The sequence below is a fragment of the Sus scrofa genome, chromosome X, assembly GCF_054392235.1.
Source record: "Sus scrofa isolate SSC_HxYL_T2T_F1_AM1 chromosome X, Sscrofa_HxYL_maternal_Yorkshire_Landrace_v2.0, whole genome shotgun sequence".
In the NCBI taxonomy this organism is placed as follows: domain Eukaryota; kingdom Metazoa; phylum Chordata; class Mammalia; order Artiodactyla; family Suidae; genus Sus; species Sus scrofa.
This window is the reverse complement of record NC_139401.1, coordinates 127475226-127495950: the sequence shown is the minus strand read 5'-3', so window position 1 is coordinate 127495950 and position 20725 is coordinate 127475226. Positions and strand designations below refer to the sequence as shown.

General features: G+C 38.8%; 1 long non-coding RNA gene across 5 annotated transcripts in view; it reads right to left on the bottom strand.

The window, feature by feature from the left end:
* LOC110257663 (uncharacterized) overlaps window positions 1-20725 on the bottom strand; it is a 416327-nt gene that overhangs the window by 295309 nt on the left and 100293 nt on the right. For 2 of the 5 annotated variants that reach the window (XR_014835179.1, XR_014835177.1), the window contains exon 3: window positions 3867-3954. The exons of 2 other annotated variants lie outside the window; for them this stretch is intronic. This is a non-coding gene — a long non-coding RNA (uncharacterized LOC110257663). Of the gene's footprint in view, window positions 1-3866; window positions 3955-5797; window positions 5976-20725 lie in introns of all 5 variants that reach the window. One more of the 5 variants, XR_014835176.1, reaches the window with a different exon arrangement.

The following is a 20725-nucleotide window of genomic DNA, read 5'->3' as shown; positions in this document are numbered from 1 at the left end:
CTTAAGACAACAACACTGAGCCTCATCTTGTCTCTACAACCTGCCAGCCTAGTTCAAAGTAGACTCATAGATTTTGTGGGGTTAAATCTATAGGTTGGAAGTATTAAGGAAGCAAACAAATGGGGCTGGGACTGGGGCTGGGGCTGGGAAAGTTCAAGAATGACAAACCCTCAGGTGCTTTGAGCTTGTCTGTGCTGTTCACCTTGGTGAAAATGCTCTCTTTCTTCTGGTGCACTCAGGAGAGGAGCCTTCCTTCTCTGACTCTATTTTTCTCTGAAATCATTGGGCTAATCTTATGAAAGTCTAATACAACCCCCAAGATCTATGCCAACTTCCTAGGATGCAAGCTTTATGTTGGGCTCCCAGCAATGCAGTGTACAGTGAATATGATAAATAGGGGTAATGTCAACCAGTGATAGGGCACAAGAAAAAGATCCCCCAGTATATATTGTGCATTCAAATAGAAGGTGACGTCTTAGTATTGAGTAGTAGGCTTGTTTGGCACAGATCCAAGCTGGTACCTGGGAACTAAAGATAGGGCCCAGCTACTAGATGGGGGCGGGGTTTTGGCAAAGATTAGGTAGAGAACTAGGACTCCATCCAAATGGAGAGTGGGTTTGGGGCACGGCTCCAGGGGTTAAACTAGCTATAAAGGATCTGTGGTGGATGGTCAATGGGGACCTGCTGTGTAGCACAGGGAACTCTACTCAATATTATGTGATAATATACATGGGAAAAAAAATGGATATGTGTATGTATATAACTGAATCGCTCTGTTGTAGAGCAGAAATTATCACAATATTGTAAATCAACTATACTTCAATAAAACTAAAAAAAGAGGTCTGTGGTGGATGCCCAGTGTTTATGGCGAGGTGGATATTTGGGTGCTCAGAACAGCAAGACGAGTTCCAGACTCCACCCACTGACATGATTAGGGTTCCTAATATTCTGCCAGTTTGGACCAATATTGCAATATCAGCCAATGACCTGAGTGGTGCAAAGTCTATAGTTTGATGAAATAGTATCTGTAGCTGAGTAGGGCTAGGGAAGTCAAGACTTGACACTTTGGTTTTATGGAAGCAAAAGAGTATTTAGCATAATTATGAAAATTGATTTGCTACCAAATCAGTGTGTACCCAGACCTTACTATATGGGAGAATTAGAGAAAATTGCATAGACTACTGCTCTTTACCCTTAACTTTCACTCACCAACGAAAATAATAATAATTATAAATTGAAGAAGAAACAATAAAGGAACTGTGTATCACATTGTAAATTGAATGGACCTTGGCTCACTGTTATTCAGAATGATTTAATGAAAGCTGCTCTCCAGAAATGGAGCTTTGTAATCAACAGAGAGCAGGGATAGAAAAGAAATACTTTTAAATTGGTCACTCCATAGTAAGCATGTAATGAATGAGATCATAGAGGCCGATGCACAGAAAGCAGTCAATGGAGCCAGAGTTGGAGACTCAGAAGGAAAAGGGAAGCATGGAAAGGGTCCCATTGCTCCCACTGCCTTCCAAGCATTAATTTTCCCATCTGCTTAAGTGATAATTACAATAGCTCAGGTCTGTGCTTCTTGAACATTTTGATTATGAAATAAATGAAGCTCAATAGCTTTCCTACTCCTTGTGGTCAACATTTTGAACCACTGAGTGGAGTTCTGTAAGCAAAGATGAAAGCTTCTAACAAGGCACTTGGATAGTCACCCTTGAATCTAGTCTTTCTTTGTGCTGAGTAGTAGAAGGGCAGTGGTCCCCATCTGCTCCAGTTGTCTCCTTTAAATGATTCACACTTTCCTTCAACAATGGCACAAAGAGCCACCATGGGTGCTTGTGTCCACCTGAGGACATGCTTAAGAGTGTACTCCAGGAGTTCCCGTCGTGGCGCAGTGGTTAACGAATCCGACTAGGAACCATGAGGTTGCGGGTTCAGTCCCTGCCCTTGCTCAGTGGGTTAACGATCCGGCGTTGCCGTGAACTGTGGTGTAGGTTGCAGAGGCGGCTCGGATCCTGCATTGCTGTGGCTCTGGCGTAGGCTGGCAGCTACAGCTCCGATTCGACCCCTAGCCTGGGAACCTCCATATGCCACAGGAGCGGCCCAAGAAATAGCAAAAAAACAAAACAAAACAAAACAAAAAAAAGAGTGTGCTCGAGGTCAATTTTCATTTGTACTTCTTTATCATTGTTTTTCCTATTCTCTCTGCCCTGTTTGGAGTCTAGGCTTTAATTTGCTGTTAATGAAGGACCCTCATGTTGGAGACAATTTGGGATTATTTACCTTGACTTTGACTCTATTGAGTTGTAGTACACAATCTCTAGCATTTATCATTTTGGCTGCATATACCACTGTTATAGCTCACCACCATCCTACCCTAACCTGGCACAAGGACAGCCAACCCATTTCTAAGGACTCTGCATAGCTTGGCCTCCCCACAGGTTCACCCAGAAAAGAATGGACCACCATGTTGCTTGTTTGCATAATCAGGCTATATTCCATCTCAGTGGATTAACATGGTAAAAGTTAGTCTATCTCCATCTTCAGGTGAGCTTCTTTTGCCTCAAATGGAAAGCTTAATGGAAAACACCACATGAGCATTTGACTCTGTGTTAATTATTAAGGATGCTATCCAAAAAAGAGAGATTTAATGACTTCCGTGGTGACTGAGAAGCAATGCCACTCAGTGTTTACTAGCCAGCTGTTAGCATGCATGGGTGCAGACCAACAGCAGAATCAGCAAACAATTGGCTCAATCTGAAACATGTTTCCGTGCCAAGCACATGAAGTTTTAATTATAAGCACTTTGAAATATTCATGGTTATTGAATTTCCTTATTCTGATGCAGAAACAAGATAAAAACTTCTTTTGAAATCTGATGACAGAAAACACTTGAAACTGACAACACACAGTTGTGTAATGTCTAATTAATCACTCATAGGAAATAAGCATTTTGCCCTGAGATGGTTATTATGCTCAATGCCAAAGTATAACAAACCAAAATGTTGCCTTTATTGTGACTCTACATCTTTATAAAAGATCTTGTCAACATATGCAAAGATGACTTTTGTTGATATGACAGTATTGTAGGTATCAGCATTTACCATTCTTGGCCATGAAAACTTCAATTTCCCAGCTTACCGAGGTCATCTTTTATCACTATTCCTAAGCTCATATGTATCCTGGTATATACACAGTGTTACCTGAAACTCATACTCAGTATCCCACTTTCCCCTGAATCCCAGTCTCAGTGAAGTTCAGACTTTTGTTCATTAAACAAAAACCAATTGAGCACCATCCTAGGCACATGGAATCCTGAGAAAAAATGTGAACACAGCCTCAAGGATTTCACAGTTTAGAGGCCAAGTAAGTCATGTAAGTTCACAAGAGTAACACGCATTAACAAGTGAGACGTTCAGGGGTTCCAGTCATGGCATAACGTAAACTAATATGACTAGGAACCATGAGGTTGTGGGTTCGATCCCTAGCCTTGCTCAGGGGGTTAAGGATCCAGCGTTGCCATGAGCTGTGGTGTAGGTCGCAGACACGGCTTGTATCTGGCATAGCTGTAGCTGTGGCATAAGCTGGCAACTGTAGCTCTGACTAGACCCCTAGCCTGGGAACCTCCATATTCCATGGGTGTGGCCCTAAAAAGACAAAAAGACAAAAAAAAAGTGAGAAGTGCAAAAAAAAGTTGAAATAGAATTGAAGTAGTGAAGCATGCTTGGAGAATGCAATGGCGTAGTAGGATCAGCCGGATCTCTCCAACTCTCATACCTGTTCCAGTCTAGTTGACGCATATTTTCTTACTAACTACTTCCTATAGCCCATAATTTTGTGGGGTGGTCCCAGATACTCCTGCTTACCCCTCTGCCAGTGTTCACTGAAGCCACCAGAATTCACCATCACCAGTGCTGATCAGCAAGCTTCCTGTTGGAGGTCATCACTGAAGATCTGCAGAGAAAGGAGTGCCCAACTCTAAAGATTGACCTTAATTTTGGGGGTACACTCATTCCTCCATGATTTCTTTCGATTCTTTCCACAATATAAACTTTTAGAAAAAGCATTCTTAACGGGTGAACCTGGGATGGCCTACGTCAGAGTTATTTATGGCGCTTGTTAAAACCTCAGATTCTTAGAGTTCCCCTTGTGGTGCAGGAGAAACGAATCTGACTAGGATCCATGAGGACAAAAGTTGGATCCCTGGCCTCAATCAGTGGGTTAAGGATCCAGCATTGCCATGAGCTGTGGTGTAGGTTGCAGACATGGCTCGGATCCTGCCTTGCTGTGGCTCTGGCGTAGGCCGATGGCTGCAGCTCCGATTTGACCCCTAGTCTGGGAACCTCCATATGCCACAAATGTGGCCCTAAAAAAAAGCATAATTTTTTTTAAAAAATTTTAAAAAGACCCTTAGATTCTTGGGCCCACACCCAGAACAGCTAAATCAGGGTGTCTTGTGATGGAGTCTAGTCATTGCCCAAAGGAATTCTGATGCACTCTAGAGTTGACAAACAATAGTTCAGAGACCATCTATTTTGTCCTATCTTCTCAACATCAAAACCTGAGCTTCATCTCCCTGACCCAGCCTTCAAATTCTCTTTATATTCATTCACTTTTTCTTTCATGTTGTTAATAAGACTGACAACATCTCTAGGTCCATGGATCTTACATTCAAATGGAATTCTAGTGATGCATGAGGATAAGTTCTCAAGAGTTCTTTTAGCACTTTTATAGAGGTATAAAATACAAACAATAAAGTACATACATCTTTAAGTATAGCTTGATGAATTTTTACATATTTATACATGCATGTAAACAACAAGATCAAGAGATAAAGTGTTCTCTTGTGTTAAGGATTCAGCATTGTCACTGTAGCAGTGGCTTGGGTCACTACTGTGATACAGGTTCGATCTCTGGATCTCTGGCCTGGGAGCTTCCACATGCCAAGGGCACAGCCAAAAAAAAAAAAAAGAACAAGAGATAAGACATTTCTAGTAGCATACTAGAAGTTTTCCTCGTTCCACTGTGCCACTTTCAAGTCAATACTGTCTTCATTTTCCTGTTAAAGCAACCACTATTCTGACTTTTATTATCATAGATACTTTTGCCAGTCTCATAATAGACTAGTATTTATTTGTACGAGTAGCATACAATATTTCTTCTTTTGTATGGGGCTTTTTTTCTGAATTTTATTTTTGTGAGTCTCATCATGTTGTAACATGTAGAAATAACTCATTATTTTGTACTTTTTTTTCACTGTATGAATGTAACAGTATTTACACATGCTACTGTTGATAGACATTTGGATTATCTCCAGCTCGTAACAATTAAGAACAAGTATACCGCTCGTACGTGTTTTGGGGGGGGACTATGTTTCTTGGGCATAGACTCAGAATATGACCTCTGTATCATAGGGTAGATGTATCTTTATTGCCAATCTATTTTCTAAAAGTGGCTTAAGATTTTGCATTCCCTCCCCCCAGTAATATATGAGATTTACACTTATTCAGTATTCTCACCACCTGTTGTTATTGTCAGTCATTTTAATTTTAGCCATTCTAGTGGGTATATAGCAGTATCTGGTGGGATTTTAAGTTGCATTTTTCTAATGAGCAATAATGTTGAGCATATTTTCATGTGTTTACTGACCATTGGGATATCCTTTTTTATAAAGCCATCTGATCAGGTATGCTTTCCATTTTTTATTGAGTTGTCTTTTTTTATTAAAATGTGTGAACTCTGCATGTATTCTGGACATTTCTTTGACCATATATATATGTATATACATTATATTTACCATCTCCCAGTCTGTTGCTTGCCTTTTCACTCTCTTAAAAGTGTTTCTTGATGAACAGAAGTTCTTAATTTTAATTAAGTCAAATTGTATCATCCTCTGGCTTGGCCATCTTCTTCCACTTCTTATTACTGTATCCAAAAGTCTCTCCACTCCAATTATTCATTCAAGGCAAAGGCACCTGAAAAACAGGCCTCTGTTTATCTCAGGCCTTGTTATGTAACTTCTATGTCCTCATATATGAGCTGTGCAACACTCTCGTTTTTCATTTTCTTGACATCCAACATGTTCCTTCTACAGTCTTCTTCAGGCAACTTGTAAAATCATATCCTAAACCGTCACTCAGAAATATTCCATTTCCAAGGCATTGCAGTTTTTAAAATAATTTCCAGCTTTATTTATCTTTTCTACTGTTGTTCTTTGAGTTTATAGCCACTTCAAATTCTTAGTAACCCCTCAATTTTTTTCCCTATCTATTAACCTAATCCTTAACTTAGCAAGTTAGTATTGTCTATAACTTCAAATACTTTCTTATCTCCCTTTCCTCACACACATCTGACAATATCCTAACCTTGGATAAGCCTAAGATTTACCTCTGTTCTTTCCACCAAACTTTAAAAAGCAACAAAATTGGGCTGATGGTAACACTCTAAAATCAGTGGTTCCTAGCCTCAATCAGGGCCAATACACTAAATAGAAGTCCTACTAAGCTTTTTCTAATCAGGTTGATTTCCCTTCTCTACAACGACTATCTCAAATCTTTCCCAATTTCCCAAAATGTCAATGTCACAAGTCTATACCTTCCATTTATGAGCAGATGAATTCACTTCCTACAAACCTACCAACGTTCATACCCACTTTTTCTTCTTTCCCTACAGTTAGAATTGAAGTGGCAACCTCCTCCCACCTAAATTATATCACTCAAAATGTATGTGGGACTTCACACTCTCCCAACTTTTCATTGTTCCTGTATTTCAACCTTTCCTAATGTACTGAATTCTTCCCATCGACAAGCACATATTCTTGATTTTTTTTTTACTTTTACTTTTAAAAAGTTTTCCTCTGGACTTCACTGTCTCCGTCAGTCCTAGTTGTCTCCCTCTTAGGCACAAACTTCTTTAAAAAATTGTTTATACTCACTGTTTTAACACACTTGCCATTCACCCTTCAACCAAATCCAAACTGAATTCCACTCTGATCACTGCAATGGTTCTACTCAGAATAAGGCTGCTAAGTGAACTCTATTTCACTAAATCTAATAGATAATTTTAGTTCTTAGGCCACTCCATTTCTAAGCCACACTATACTCCACTGATTCCTCACCCTTCCTTCTTGAAAGACTATCTTTTTTGAGTTCTTTGACACCATACTCTTCCTGGTATCCCTCTTCTATCCCTTAAAGGTACTATTACTCATATTTTCTTCACCATCATACTTGCTGGCTGATGTTATCAAAACCTTGATGTTATGAATTAAAAAAATATATTTTTTGGCCACACCTGTGGCTTTAGGTCAAATTGGAGCTGCACCTGCAGGCCTACACCACAGACATAACAACACCAGATCTGAGATGTATCTGTGACCTACACTGCAGCTTATGTGCAACACTGGATCCTCAACCCACTGAGCAAGGCCAGGGATTGAACCTGCATCTTCATGGATACTAGTCAGGTTCTTAACCTGTTGAGCCGCATTGGGAACCCCAAAGGTATGGTTTTAATTAGCATAGATACTGTGGTGACTTCAAAATGTTTATGTCCTACCAAAATCTCTCTCCTCTACACCAGCCTCCTATAAACAACTTTCTATTGGCTATTTCCCTATTGAGTTTTCACAGTTCTTAGACTCAACAGGATAAAATAGAATGTTCTTTCTGTCATCCCAAACTTTTCTTTTTCCTGTGCTCTCAGTAACAAAGACAAAACATTCCAAAAAAACAAAAAGCCAAAAACATGGACCTTATTTTTATCCCTCTTCTTACTTTATCATCATCTTGTACCACAGATTTAGCACTTATCCCTCAATTCCACCCATTTAACTGGATCTCCACTGCAACACTCTGAGGCAAATGATTGTCGTGTTTATCATGAACTATAGAAAATCATCTCCTACCCTGTCTGCATACAACCACTCTTGCCTCCCTCATGTACATAATGACAGTTAACAAATTCATTCTGATCATATATATTCCCACTTCATAAAATAAATGACACTATTTTAGGCTAGAGTCTACACATGTGGCTCTTTCACCAGAAATCATTATCTGACTTATGAATACACTGAGCCAGATGGTCAGTTTCTTTTATTACACTTTACTTATTTAAAATTAGGAAATCCTAATTCACAATTATAAGTTATTGCTAATGGCAGCAAGTATTTCCTAGCTCTTTCCGATGGATAGGGATATTAAGATGAAATGAGGACCCGGAAATTATGGAGACGTGTTTCAATAAAAACTATTATCAGCGTATCATCAGATGTAAAGTTGACAGGCACATTGTTATTGCATTCAACAGTTAGAACAGTGGATATTTCAACTTAGAGAATTTATTCCAATTCTAGTCATTGGTTCTAATTGGCTCTGAAAAATATTCTACATGTTCTACTAAAGCATTTAAATGTGGGTTTTAACTATGCCTAATGACATACCATTGGTTTGATTCTCCACTGAATTGAGGAAGATCTTTAGATTTAGGGAAATAGCCAAATTCTTGGCAATCTTTGTAAGCCATGTGCACCTAAGCCATTTTGATAGATTATCCACAGTATTATAAATAATAATATTTTATCCATGGAATCATAAGTTTAGGCTGCTCAAGATACTTGATATTGGTTTGTTCCCAGATTTTGGCAACAAAAGAGAAAAAGAAAAAAAAAGATACTTGATAAGTTATTCTTCTATTATGAAAACAAGGTTTTTACCATAGCTTTCCTTTAAAATCTCATATATACACATATGTTCTCAAGAGCAATCATAAGTCATTATAAAACTAAAGTGTTATTTTTTTGGACCATTTCTGTTCAGAGTGTGCCAAAAAAAATTCATTCAATGTCCTTAATTTGATCACTTTCACAATTTTCATCAAGTCAGGTTTACAGGAACACCTCAGAGATATTGAAGATTCAGTTCCAGACCATTTCAATAAAGCAAATATTGCAAAAAGAAAAGAACCATACAAATGTTATAATTTCCCATTGAATGTAAAACTTACCTTCATACAATACTATAGTCTATTAGGTGTGGCATAATAGCATCATCTTTAAATATATACATATTTTTCACTTTCTGTCTTCACTCAGGATGAGAGTCTCTAGTTCCATCCATGTTGCTGCAAATGGCATTATTTTGTTCTTTTTTATGGCTGAGTAGTATTCCATTGTGTATACATACAACACATCTTCCTAATCCAATCATCTGTCAATGGACATTTGGGTTGTTTCCATGTCTTGGCTATTGTGAATAGTGCTGCAATGAACATGCGGGTGTATGTGTCTTTTTTAAGGAGAGTTTTGTCCGGATATATGCCCAAGTGTGGGATTGCTGGGTCACATAGTAGTTCTATGCATAGTTTTCTAGAGGTACCTCCATACTGTTCTCCACAGTGGTTGTACCAGCTTGCATTCCCACCAACAGTGCAGGAGGGTTCCCTTTTCTCCACACCCCCTCCAGCATTTGTTATTTGTGGACTTATTAATGATGGCCATTCTGACTGGTGTGAGGTGGTATCTCGTGGTAGTTTTTTTTGTGTTTTTGTTTTTTGTTTTTGTTTTTTTTGTCGTTTTGCCATTTCTTGGGCCGCTTCCACGGCATATGGAGGATCCCAGGCTAGGGGTCGAATCAGAGCTGTAGCCACCGCCCTACGCCAGAGCCACAGCAACATGGGATCCCAGCCGCGTCTGCAACCTACACCACAGCTCACAGCAATGCCGGATCGTTAACCCACTGAGCAAGGGCAGGGACCGAACCCGCAACCTCATGGTTCCTAGTCGGATTCGTTAACCACTGAGCCACAACGGGAACTCCTCTCGTGGTAGTTTTGATTTGCATTTCTCTAATAATCAGGGATGTTGAGCATTGTTTCAAATGCTTGTTGGCCATCCGCATATCTTCCTTGAAGAAATGTCTCTTCAGGTCCTTGGCCCATTTTTCAGTTGGGTTGCTTGCTTTTTTGCGGTTGAGTTGTGTATCTTAGAGATTAGGCCCTTGTCAGTTGCATCATTTGAAACTATTTTCTCCCATTCTGTAAGTTATCTTTTTGTTTTCTTTTTGGCTTCCTTTGCTGTGCACAGCTTCCTTTGCTGTGCAAAAGTTTGAGTAGGTCCCATTGGTTTATTTTTGCTTCTATTTCTGTTGCTTTGGGAGACTGACCTGAGAACACATTTGTAGGGTTGATGTCAGAGAATGTTTTGCCTATGTTCTCTTCCAGGAGTTCGATGGTGTCTTGTCTTATATTTAAGTCCTCTAGCCACTTTGAGTTTATTTTGGTGCATGGTGTGAGGGTCTATTCTAGTTTCATTGCTTTGCATGCAGCTGTCCAGGTTTCCCCGCAATGCTTGCTGAAAAGACTGTCTTTTTCCCATTCGATGTTCTTGCCTCCTTTGTCAAAGATTAATTGACCACAGGTGTCTGGGTTTATTTCTGGGTTCTCTATTCTGTTCCATTGGTCTGTCTGTCTGTTTTGGTACCAGTACCACACTGTCTTGATGACTGTGGCTTTATAATATTGCATGAAGTCTGGGAGAGTTATGCCTCCGGCTTGGTTTTTGTTCCTTATAATTGCTTTGGCATTTCTGGGTCTTTCGTGGTTTCATATAAATGTTTGGATTGTTTGTTCTAGTTCTGTGAAACATGTCCTGGGTAACTTGATAGGGATTGCATTGAATCTGTAGATCGCTTTGGGTAGGATGGCCATTTCTACAATGTTAATTTTTCCAACCCAGGAGCATGGAATAGCTTTCCATTTCTTTACATCTTCTTTAATTTCCTTGATGAATGTTTTATAGTTCTCGGCATATAAGTCCTTTACCTCCTTGGTCAGGTGTATTCCCAGGTATTTGATTTTTTGGGGTGCAATTTTAAAAGGTATTGTATTTTTGTATTCCTTTTCTAATATTTCTTGTTAGTATACAGAAATGCAACTGATTTCTGAATCTTAATCTTATATCCTGCTACTTCGCTGAATTTATTAATCAGTTCAAGCAGTTTTTAGGTTGAGTCCTTAGGATTTTCTGTATGTAGTATCATGTCATCTGCATACAGTGACAATTTTACCTCTTTTCTTTCTATTTGGATGCCTTTTATTTCATTTGTTTGTCTGAGTTCTGTGGCTAGGACTTCCAATACCATGTTGAATAAAAGTGGTGAGAGTGGGCATCCTTGTTCCAGATTTTAGTGGGAAGGCTTTCAGTTCTCCATTGAGTATTATATTTGCTGTGGGTTTGTCATACATGGCTTTGATTATGTTAAGGAATGTTCCCTCTATACCCACTTTGGTAAGAGTTTTTGTCATGAATGGATGTTGGACTTTGTCAAATGCTTTTTCTGCATCTATTGAGATGATCATGTGGTTTTTTACTTTTCTGTTGTTAATGTGGCCTATGGCATTGATTGATTTACATATATTGAACCATCCTTGTGCTCCTGGGATGAATCCCATGTGGTCGTGGTGTATGATCGTTTTGATATGTTGTTGGATTCGGTTGGCTAAGATTTTGTTGAGAATTTTTCATCTATATTCATCCAGGATATTGGCCAAGAGTTTTCTTTCTGGTGGTATCTTTGTCTGGTTTTGGAATGAGGGTGATGGTGGCATCATAGAATGTCTTTGGGAGTATTCCTTCTTCTTCAACCTTTTGAAAGAGTTTAAGGAGGATGGGCACCAGATCCTCTTTGTATGTTTGGTAGAATTCGCCTGTGAAGCCATCTGGTCCTGGACTTTTATATGTAGGGAATGTTTTTATGACATATTCAATTTCATTTCTAGTGATAGTTCTGTTCAGTTGGTCTGTCTCTACTTGATTCAGTTTTGGCAGGCTGTAAGACTCTAGAATGTTGTTTATTCTAGGTGGTCAAATTTGTTGGCATATAATTGTTCATAGTATTCTCATGTTTTTTCTTTTCTTGTATTTCTACAGTATCTGTTGTGATTTCTCCTTTTTCATTTCTTATTGTGTTTATTTGGTTTTTTCCTCTCCTCTTCTTGGTGAGTCTAGCCAGAGGTTTATCAATTTTGTTTACCTTTTCAAAGAACCAGCTCTTGGTTTGATTGATTTTGTCTATTTTTTGAATCTCTATTTTATTGATTTCCTCTCTGAACTTTATGATTAGCACCAAGAAAGGAAAACTGGAATTAGAAAACTATGAAAGGGAATATTTGAAAAATAGATTTTATTCAGCTGGTGATGAATTTTCTCCTAGTTACAGCAATTCACTTTACAAATTTTGCAAAACTGTAGCCTAAAGCCAATAACACTTTTTTTTTAATCTTCAAACAAAATACAATGATTCCTGGTAAACCAACCTTTCCCAACCAAAAATGACATAAATATATCCATAAGGATATGGATAAATTTGTTACTTAAATCTAAGAAGACACAAAGTGTACAGGGGCATCTTTCAACATCATAGTCATCATGGCAAAATAGTTAAAATGAGATACAATTAACATTCCAAAGAAAGTTGTTAAAATTGGCTATAGATGTCTCTCATGAAATCCGGAATTGGCCTTCTGATATAAATGACTAGAAAAGCAGGCAAAATATTTGAAATAACAATTTTCAAACATTGGGTGAGACAGCACTGGAGTTTGCACCCTGAGAGAAAGGAAACAAGCTGAATTCTCCATTTTCCATGAATTTCTACCCATAGGCAATTTCTAATCTGTTACACAGGAATGGGAAACCCAAGAAACACTCACAGGCCTTGCTGATTTGAGGAAACAGTTTTTCAAGAACACTGAGGTTGATGGATTGTGGGAAATACTAGAGATTAAAGAACTATGCAAGAAAGAAGGCTAGAAAGGTATTTGGATAAATAGTAATCTGAGCATGTTTAAGTGAAACTCTGAGGAGCCAAGCAAAAACCAACCTCCAGGGAAAAATAAGCAAAACAATTTCAGAGCTGACAAACCTCCTGAAGACATTTTAATTCTTACAACCTAGAGTGGAGAGAAGTCCTTGAAACCCAGGATAGGTAGTAGTAGGGCTAATCTATCCCTGGAGTAAATTCTCTAGGCTGTCTGTCTATAGGATTTTTTTTTTTTTTCTTTTTAGGGCTGCACTTGTGGCATTTGGAGGTTATCAGGCTAGGGGGAGAATCAGAACTACAGCTGCTGGCCTATACCACAGCCACAGCAATGCACTATCTGAGCGGCGTCTGTGACCTACACCGCAGTTCACGGCAACGCCAGATCCTTAAATCACTGAGGGCGGCCAGAGACTGAACCCGCAACATCATGGTTCCTAGTAGGATTCGTTTCCGCTGCTCCACGAAGGGAACTCCCTCTTTAGAAATTCTTAAGGACAAAGTCTGAAAGGATTATGTTTACCTACAAGTAAATTAACTGCTTTCCAAAATAGATTTCAACACTGTTCAAAAAAAAAAAAAAGAAAAATCTAAATAATTAAAAACTATTTTTGATTAATGTTCAGCATTTGAGAAAAACTGGATAGATATGGGACAAAACAGGAAATATGAATCATAACTTCGAGAAAAAAAACAAAGGAACAGAAACTGATCTAACATTGACAGAGGAGATGAAATCATCCAACTAGAACTCTAAAATGGCTCATTTAAATATGCTCAAAGACTTAATGGAAAGCATGAACAAAAGCAGGAAGGGATTAAAAAGATATTTTTAAAACCTTAACCAGTACTTCTAGAGCTGGAAATTGCAATATCTGAAAGTGTTTAAGAGCCGATTTGGCACTTCAGAAGGTATTATCAGTGACTTAGAAGATACAGCAATAGGAATTAGCCAAAGTAAGGTACAGAGAATGAAAGATATAAGAATGAACATTGCCCTCATTGACTTTTGGAAAAATATCAAACAATCTAACATGTGTAATTTTAGTCCCCAAGGGAAAAATGTTTGAATGAATGTTGGCTAAAATTCTTTCAAATTTTTACGATACGTAAATATCTGAAAATGCAAGAGACTCAACAATATCCAAACAGACTAAAATAAACCATACTGATGTATATCATAATTAAAGCTGAAAAAAAGGACAGCATGAAAAAGATTAAAACAAGTCAGAGTGAAAAAAAGACATATTACATACAGAGTATAAGAATGGCTATAGTGTTCTCACCAGAATCTATGAAAGCCACAGACACTGGAGTGATATTTTTAAAGCACAAAAAAAAAAAAAAAAAATTCTGGCAACCGGTATTCTATATCCAGCAAATATATTTCAAATGAATATGAAATACAGAATTCTCAGACAACCAATAGTTGGAATGACAGAAGGGATTTCTTCAGGTAGAAGAAAAATAGTACCAGATAGAAAACTGGATATGTCTCTAAGGAGATGAAGAGTTCTAGTAATGGTAACTATGTGGGTAATAGTTTTGATTTTTATTTTACAACTGACATTAAAACAGAAAATAGGAGTTCCTGTTGTGGTGCAGTGGTTAACGAATCCGACTAGGAACCATGAAGTTGTGGGTTCGGTCCCTGCCCTTGCTCAGTGGGTTAAGGATCTGGCGTTGCCGTGAGCTGTGGTGTAGGTTCCAGACGCGGCTCGGATCCCGCGTTGCTGTGGCTCTGGCGTAGGCTGGCAGCTACAGCTCTGATTCGACCCCTAGCCTGGGAACCTCCGTGTGCCGCAGGAGCGGCCCAAAGAAATAGCCAAAAAAAACCCAAACAAACAAAAAAAAAAGAAAATAATACCATCATATTCTTGGATTTTTAACAGGTAAAAGTAAAAGTGGCACAAAGGATGAGAATGGGAAATAGAAGTATCTATTTTAAATTCCTGCATTATATGTCAAAAATTTTAAGACTATTTGAATGATTAAAATTATAACATATAAAATTAAACCCTTAGCCACTAATTTAAAAAAAGTAAACCATAAAGGTAGAGCCTATAAACTAAAAATAAAAATCTGTGAAGTTATTTAGTGATAATAATTATACATAGTGAAAAAGTAGATTTTTGGGCAAAATATGATAGAGACCATGATATCAATGGCATACAAAATGTAAAAGTAAATATCTATCAAACATGAAAATATTTTTCTTTAAAATTTGCTTTATGAATATGTAAAGGATGAATCAACTTCTTGCATATGTGACATGCATATACCTGGAAGAAATGCTAGGTCACATTTTGTTCCATTTATCACTGCAAACCCATCCTACAGAAGAACATTTTCCATTCTCATTCAGTCAGTGATTATTTTGTAACCCATGATGAAGGCTAGAAAAGCTGGAGTTCCTATTGTGGCTCAGTGGGTTAAGGACCCAACATTGTCTTTATGAGGATGTGGGCTTGATCCCTGGCCTCACTCAATGGGCTAAGGATCCAGTATTGCCACAAGCCATGGCATAGCTTGCAGGTGTGGATCCCATGTTGCCCTGGCTGTGGTGTATACCAGCAGATGCAGTTCCAATTCAACCCCTAGCCTGGGAAAGTCCATATGCCACAGGTTCAGCCTTAAAAAGAAAAAAAAGAGAGAGACTGAAAAAGCTGCACTTGGAGTTCCCGTCGTGGCTAAGTGGTTAACGAATATGACTAGGAACCATGAGGTTGTGGGTTCGATCCCTGGCCTTGCTCAGTGGGTTAAGAATCTGGCGTTGCCATGAGCTGTGGTGTAGGTCGCAGACATTGCTCAGATCCCGCATTGCTGTGGCTCTGGCGTAGGCCGGTGGCTACAGCTCTGATTCGACCCCTTGCCTGGGAACCTCCATATGCCGTGGTAGTGGCCCAAGAAAATGGCAAACAGACAAAAAAAAAAAAAAAAAAAAAAAAAAAGCTGCACTAAGGGTATCCCCAAAGGGGCACCAGCTCTGTGTGTAGCAAGTCACAGTTTCTTATGAAAATACTTCTGTAGCACCTGGATATTATTCTACAAACTTCATTAACCACACAAAACAGTTAACGGCATACCTCACTCTACAGCACTTGGCTTTCCTGTGCTTTCCAGCTCTAGAAGTACTAGTTAGGGTTAAAAATTTCTTTTTAATCGTTGTTTTCTACAAATTGAAAGTTTGCAGCAACCCTATGGTCAAGCAAGTCTATCAGCACCATTTTTTAGCTCACTTCTGTCTCTGCATCATATTTTGGTAATTCTCACAACATTTCATGCTTTTTCATTATTATTGTATTTGTTATGGTGATCTGTGGTCAGTGGTCTTTAAGGTTACTATTGTCATTTTCTCCAGGGAGCCACAAACCACGCCTATACAAGACTGAAATATTAATTGATAAATGGTATGTGTGTTCTGACTGCTCCAACTAATGGCTCTCCCATCTCTCTCCCTCTCCTCAAACCTCCATCTCTCTCCCTCTCCTCAAATTTCCCTATTCCCTGAGACCCAACAATATTGAAATTAGGCCAATGAATAGTCCTACAATGGACCTCTAAGTGTTCAAGTGAAAGCAGGAGTTGCCTGTTTCTCACTTTAAATCAAAAATAAGAAATGATTGTGATTAACATATACACAATGTATAAAATAGATAACCAACAAAAGACCTCGCGTATAGCACAGGGAACTATACTCAACATTTTGTAATAACCTATAAGTGCAAAAAATCTGAAAAAGAATATATAAATAAACATTTATTTATATAACTGAATTGCTGTACTGTATGCCTGAAAGTGATCCGATATTGTAAATCAACTATACTTCAATTTTTTCAAAAGTGAGGAAAAAACTAGAAATGATTAAACTTAGTGAGGAAGATATGTCCAAAGCCAAGACAGGCCAAAAGCGAGGCCTCTTACAGCAAAGATTTAACCACATTGTGAAAGCAAAGGAAAGGTCTTGAAGAAAGTGAGCATACAAATGATAAGAAAGAGAAACTGCCTTCTTGCTGATCTAGAGAAAGTTTGGTCTATATACATCAAACCAGCCTCAACTTTCCCTTAAACCAAAGCTTAATCCAGAGCAAGGCCCTGTCTCTCTTCAATTCTCTGAAGGTTGAGAGAGGTGAGGAAGCTGCAGAAGAAAAGTTTGAAGCTAGTAGAGTTTGGTTCATGAGATTTAAGGCGAGAAGCCATCTTGATAACATCCAAGTGCAAGGGGAAGTAGCAAGTGTTGATGTAAAAGCTGCATCAAGTTGTCCAGAAGATCTAGCTCAAATAATTAAAGAAGGTGATAACACTAAATAACAGATTTTCAATGGTAACAAAACAGCTTTCTATTGGAAGAAGATGCCATCTAGGGCTTTTATAGCTAGAGAGGAGAAGTCAATGCCTGGCTTCAAAGTATCAATGGTCAGGCTGAATCATTAGGAGCTGATGCAGCTGATGACTTCCAGTTGAAGCCAGTGCTCACCTACCATTCCAAAAAATCCTAGGGTCCTTAAGAATGATGCTAAATCTATTCCACCTGTCCTCTATAAATGGAACAAAGCCTGGATGACAGCATGCCTGATTACAACATAGTTTATTAACTATTTTAAGCCCACTATTGGGACCTACTGCTCATAAAAAAGATTCCTTTCAAAATATTATTGCTCAGGAGTTCCCTGGTGACGTAGAATTTAAGTACTCAGCATTGTCACCACTGTGGTTCAGGTTTGATCCTGGCCCAGTAACTTCTTCATGCCATGGGCATAGACAAAAAAAATATTACTGATCATCGACAGTGCACCTAGTCACACAAGAGCTCTGATGAAGATGTACAGTGAGATTGATTTTGTTCTCATGCCTGTTAATATATCATCTACTCTTAAGCCTATGGATTAAGGAATCATTTGAATTTTTAGGTCTTATTATTTAAGATAAACATTTTGTAAGGCTTTAGCTTTCATACATAGTGATTATTCTGATAGATTTGGGTAAAGTAAATTGAAAAGTTTCTGGAAAGGATTCACTATTCTAGATGCCATTAAGAACATTAGTGATTCAAGGGAAGAGGTCAGAATATAAATAGTCGTAGGAGCTTGGAAGAACTTGTTTCCAACCCTCATGGACAACTTTGAGGGGTTCAAGACTTCAGTGGAGGAAGTCACTGAAGATGTGCTGGAAATAGCAAAATAACTAGGAATTAGAAGTGGAGCTTAAAGATGTGGCTGGATTGCTGAAATCTCATGACAAAACTTTAATGGATGAGGAGTTTCTTCTTATGGATCAGCAAAGAAAGGGGTTTCTTGAGAAGAAATATACTTCTGGTGAAGATGCTGTGAAGATTGTTGAAGTGATAGCAAAGGATTTAGAATGTTACATAAACTTAGTTGGAAAAGCAGCTGCAGGATTTGTGAGGATTGACTACAATTTTGAAAAGTTCTGTTGTGTGTAAAACGCTATCAAATATCACTGCGTGCTACAGAGAAATCATTTGTGAAAGGGAGACTCAACCAATGTGGCAAACCTCATTGTTGTCTTATTTTAAGAAGTTGCCAAAGCCAACCCAACCTTCAGTAATCATCAACCTGGCCAGTCAGCAGCCATCAACAAGGCAAAACTCACCACCAGCCAAAAGATCACAACTTTCTGAAGGCTCAGATGATGGTTAGCATTTTTTAGCAATAAAGTGTGTTTAATTAAAATATGTAGACATTGATTTTTTAATCATTTATTTATATATATATTTTTTTCTACTGTATAGCATGGTGACCCAGTTACATTTATATGTATACATTCTTTTTTCACATAAACATGTTCCATCATAAGTGACTAGACAGAGTTCCCAGCGCTACACAGCAGGATCCAATTACTAATCCATCCCGAAGGCAACATTCTGCATCTATTTACCCCAAGTTCCCAGTCCACCCACTCCCCCCCCTTCCCTCTTGGCAACCACAAGTTTATTCTCCAAGTCCATGATTTTCTATTCTGTGGAAAGGGTCCTTCGTGCCTTATATTATATTCCAGATATAAGTGACATCATAAGCCACAGTCATCAAGACAGTGTGGTACTGGTACCAAAACAGACAGACAGACCAATGGAACAGAATAGAGAACCCAGAAATAAACCCAGACACCTGTGGTCAATTAATCTTTGACAAAGGAGGCAAGAACATCGAATGGGAAAAAGACAGTCTTTTCAGCAAGCATTGCGGGGAAACCTGGACAGCTGCATGCAAAGCAATGAAACTAGAATAGACCCTCACACCATGCACCAAAATAAACTCAAAGTGGCTAGAGGACTTAAATATAAGACAAGACACCATCGAACTCCTGGAAGAGAACATAGGCAAAACATTCTCTGACATCAACCCTACAAATGTGTTCTCAGGTCAGTCTCCCAAAGCAACAGAAATAGAAGCAAAAATAAACCAATGGGACCTACTCAAACTTTTGCACAGCAAAGGAAGCTGTGCACAGCAAAGGAAGCCAAAAAGAAAACAAAAAGATAACTTACAGAATGGGAGAAAATAGTTTCAAATGATGCAACTGACAAGGGCCTAATCTCTAAGATACACAACTCAACCGCAAAAAAGCAAGCAACCCAACTGAAAAATGGGCCAAGGACCTGAAGAGACATTTCTTCAAGGAAGATATGCGGATGGCCAACAAGCATTTGAAACAATGCTCAACATCCCTGATTATTAGAGAAATGCAAATCAAAACTACCACGAGAGGAGTTCCCGTTGTGGCTCAGTGGTTAACGAATCCGACTAGGAACCATGAGGTTGCGGGTTCGGTCCCTGCCCTTGCTCAGTGGGTTAACGATCCGGCATTGCTGTGAGCTGTGGTGTAGGTTGCAGACGCGGCTGGGATCCCATGTTGCTGTGGCTCTGGCGTAGGGCGGTGGCTACAGCTCTGATTCGACCCCTAGCCTGGGATCCTCCATATGCCGTGGAAGCGGCCCAAGAAATGGCAAAACGACAAAAAAAACAAAAACAAAAAACAAAAACACAAAAAAAACTACCACGAGATACCACCTCACACCAGTCAGAATGGCCATCATTAATAAGTCCACAAATAACAAATGCTGGAGGGGGTGTGGAGAAAAGGGAACCCTCCTGCACTGTTGGTGGGAATGCAAGCTGGTACAACCACTGTGGAGAACAGTATGGAGGTACCTCTAGAAAACTATGCATAGAACTACTATGTGACCCAGCAATCCCACACTTGGGCATATATCCGGACAAAACTCTCCTTAAAAAAGACACATACACCCGCATGTTCATTGCAGCACTATTCACAATAGCCAAGACATGGAAACAACCCAAATGTCCATTGACAGATGATTGGATTAGGAAGATGTGTTGTATGTATACACAATGGAATACTACTCAGCCATAAAAAAGAACAAAATAATGCCATTTGCAGCAACATGGATGGAACTAGAGACTCTCATCCTGAGTGAAGTCAGAAAGAGAAAGACAAATACCATATGATATCACTTATATCCGGTATCTAATGTATGGCACAAATGAACCTTTCCATAGAAAAGAAATTCATGGACTTGGAGAATAGACTTGTGGTTGCCAAGGGGAAGGGGAGGGAGTGGGTGGGACTGGGAGCTTGGGGTTAATAGATGCGGAATATTGCCTTTGGGATGGATTAGCAATGGGATCCTGCTGTGCAGCGCTGGGAACTCTGTCTAGTCACTTATGATGGAACATGTAATGTGAGAAAAAAGAATGTATATACATGTATGTTTTACTGAGTCACCATTCTGTACAGTAGAAAAACATAATAAAATATTAAAAAATGGTTATAAGAAAGCATTTCCAACTGAGTAAGAACACAATATATGTGGGATGCTGCTAATGCAGTACATAAGGGGAACTCATAACTTTAAATGATATTAG